General features: G+C 41.2%; 1 protein-coding gene across 1 annotated transcript in view; it reads right to left on the bottom strand.

Moving 5' to 3' along the window:
• insc (INSC spindle orientation adaptor protein) overlaps positions 1–3866 on the bottom strand; it is a 35451-nt gene that overhangs the window by 22691 nt on the left and 8894 nt on the right. The window lies entirely within an intron of this gene.

Raw genomic sequence — 3866 nt, forward strand, 5'->3', positions numbered from 1 at the left:
CCAGTGGGCTTACAGCCTGCCGGGTTACATGATTTTGAACATTTATAATATGTGAAAGATATTTTGGGGAGGGCGGAGAGTGGCTATGGTACAGTTGCAGGTTAGTGACTAAGTCATTTTGATAGGTAGCTAGGTGAAGAGTTTTAAAAACAAACGTCTAATACAGGCAGCAAAATGGAGAAAACAGAGGGAGCAGAATGGAGTGGATGGAGAGAGAGGAGAAAAGGAGGTCCTTTAACTGCAGTCTTGGCAGGGCTCCTCCACAGCCATTTTCAGAGGGAACATTACAGCAAATCAGAAATTATATCAGTACCGTGCCAGGACAATGGACGTCAGAAAGACTGACAGTAAAAAGCCAGTGTGTGAAAAGAAGCCAACGTCTAGAAGAAAAAGAAAAAAAATCAGAAAGAAAAATATTGAGCATGTGCTGATAGAGTTACACAGTTTGATTGATAGTGTGGAGGTGTCGTCAAATTACAATCTACTGTAATTGTGCACAGGGTCCCGGATAGCAACACTCAGGTCCAGCAGATTCCATTACATGTGGCTCCGGCTCTTTATAGCTCTCTTCTGTGGATTATCATACAAATGGAGATGAGTTGTCCAATCAAGTAATTCAGTCCAGAGCACTTACAACGCGCCACTAAGTGCTATGTTAAGAACCGTTTTTCACTGCAAGTGATGTCTGTCATTCTGCTGTGAGTGGCCACCAACAGCATGAGGGAGAAAAGTGAAAGAGTAAAAACCCTCAGTGTTTCTGAGAATGTTTTGGTCCAGAGCCTCCTGGTTGATGTTTCGTAGGCCTGCAGACAGTGTTGTTGTGGTGTAAAAGTACACTGCAATCATTTAGGAGCTAAAGCTTTGCATACTTAAAAAAAAAAAAAAATCATGACCATGGGCACCAAAGTTAAAATATCCCTGGTGCGATAAAGTCCTACAGAAATGTGAGTTTCCTCAGCAGATGGTCAGCTCTGACCAAACCCACACTAATTTTCTTGCTGTGCTGGACATTTCTTTTCATGTCTGGACTGAAACCCGAGTGGTCCTCTGGGCTTCCTCATTCAGTTGCCTTGGAGAGTATGTCGGTTGTAGGTGAGCTCAACAAAGGGCACCTCTGTCTCAGCCTCATGTCACATGCCGGCTAAAATAACAACCGCTCTGTGCCATGTGTGCGTGCGTGTATGTGTACGGTCCAGATTTACTGCAGCACTTGCATTTATTCCTAACGTGTGCAGAGGGGGTTTAAATGTCGGTGCATCTCTGTTAGCATGTTCCTGTCACTTGCATTTCCCTGGACTGTTCTCCCGCTTCGTTTTCTGCTGCTACGTGTTTGACAAAATTTGGGCCAAGATCTTTGAATTCTCACCTCCTGTGCCTTCATTATGGCCAAGATTTGGGCCAAAATTTGGGCCAAGATCTTCGAATTCTCACCTCCTGTGCCTTCATTATTTTTAGTTTGAAAGCTCTCCTTACATTAATTGAATCAAGTCGCAATATTTCCATCAAGTGTGTGATGATATAGTGGTATTTAAAACAAAAACTCACAACACAGTGTTAAAATATATATATATATTCAGTGATGCATCACACCGTGCATGGGGGTAAATTTATATATAGTTAACTCTAGGAAAATGAAAACATAGCTGTTCTTCTTTTGATATAATAACAGAATAAAAACCCAATTGTGATTTTTTTTTTGTTCCTCTCAACTCACAGACACTGAAGAAGTGTCCCTCCCCTCAGTCCCAGTGTGCTTTTTTTATATGTAACTTAACCACCTTTAGATAAAATGAGCACATGTGCAGGGCGATGCACCAACAAGTTTTCACTGACCTCACTGCATGTTACATTTCCAGAGCCTTTTATAAGGTTCTGTGGTGAAGCTAAATTCTTCCCACAGATTCTGGGCAGAGCCACCTAATGAATACAAAATCTGGTCTGCAGAAAACAAAGTACCGCACCAACATGTCTTCACTTTGTTCTAAAGCCAGAAGTAATAAATTTCTGTTTGCTGTAAAGACAAAGAACCAGAACTCTGAGGAGAAATGGGCAAAGCCACTTACCATTTTAAAGAGGCCCTGGGAGCTGTGGATTCAGACAGAGTCTGAAGTCAAAGTTTAATATCCTTGTTGGATCGGGAATCTTTCCTTATGGCTTGACTTCATTTCAGAACTGCTAATCAAGTGTAAAACGTTTCCCTTTCCCGCTTCATTTCTAACTTAATAAAAACTTGACTCCGGCCTTCCAGTGACCAGGTGGTGCTGTACTACATGTGCTGTCAATGAGCTGGAGACTTGGTTCACAGGAGGAGAGTCTCACCACAGAGCTGTCATGTGGAGGAGAAGGCAGGGCATGATGGGTACTGCATGGGTGGTTGGGTGGGAACAAGCTGGAAGCAGGCTGTGCTGAGCCATGGACCCAACATTCCCATCCCACACACAGTGGGATGGCTTAATGTGGGCCCTTGTGCGTGGACATGGAGACCAACACAGTCCGGGACATTGTGCCTCCTGTGAACTGCTACTGTTCTGTGCGACTGTGTTCACCGTGACAACTTAGGTTTCTGTAGAGACACTATAATGTGAAGACCCTAAAATAATATATGATTTTAGAAGAAACATATGGGACCAGGACAACGCTGTGAGTTCACACCAGATGTGCTCACACCTACAACCACTACAGTGTGTTCCTTTTTTTAAGGGAGCCTTTACTCTAACCAGACACAACAGCCCCTCTTATACTATATCTGTATGTCTAAATGTAGAACATTCCACAGATAACATTGGCTTGGCCGGTTTATTTTAGGTTTTGTTTTGCCAGACATTCAGTAAACGGTGTGTAATAGGTCTGCAAACACAGCAAAACAAATATAATTTGAACAATTTCTAGCACCGGGGTTGGATCCAGTGAGACTGAGCTCTGGATGTTTATTGTAAATAAGGGTGATTCTAGTCATGTCTACAACTGAATAAAAAAACAAACAAACATTTGTCCACACCTGAGGCTCAGCTGACCAACTGACTACTTTGTAACATCCTATATTCTCATACAAAATGGAGTTTGAAAATTCAATATTATTTTAATACCACATTTTAGTTTTGCCTCTGCCAACACACAGCCCTACAGTTCTGTTAAAGTAACACATCCTTCAAATTTCTTAAACAGTTTTTGGCGTTGAAGTCAAACACAGTGGCAATCACTGTCACTTATTGCTGTTCACCACAGGCTCTTCCAATTTTGGTACTTATTTGCATATGAAGAGTCTGCAAGGAAACAATTATTATTATAATATATTATCATAAAGTTAAGAGAAGGAATCCACCTGTATTTGAAGATTGTAGAGTTTTTGAAAAATACAAACAAATAATTGTTGCATTTGAAAAAGATTGAAACAAATGTTCCTGTACGGCTAATGATGGAAAAGTATCAGTATCTTTGACATGCTTCAGGTGGATGGTGAGAAGGGTGTTTAGCAGGTTTGAGTGTGACACCCAGAGATGTCAGGAATAAGCATGTGGGTGAAGGGAGAGGGAAATGACTCCCTTCACTCTATTTGATGTTTAGGAAGAATATCGAAAAAGTTTGAGATGGAAAATGTGGCTTATAAATGGTAGGGAACAACAAGAGATGGAACAAATTCTTCTTATAAATCATTGTCTTGCATTTTGAATAATCCATAACATGTCATGCAGAGTGTCATTCTTGTGGTTTCTGTGTCTACAATATTAAGATGTTGGTGAAGGCTCCCGCCTCCTACTCAAACCAGGATGCAGCATCTTTGTTATCCAGCACAAAACTTGTTTTACAAACAGCATTCTAACGTTTAGATCTTGGGATTGCACATGACAGCTAGCATCAACTTTAAG

This window comes from Cynoglossus semilaevis, chromosome 6 (assembly GCF_000523025.1).
Source record: "Cynoglossus semilaevis isolate Cse_v1.0 chromosome 6, Cse_v1.0, whole genome shotgun sequence".
NCBI lineage: Eukaryota > Metazoa > Chordata > Actinopteri > Pleuronectiformes > Cynoglossidae > Cynoglossus > Cynoglossus semilaevis.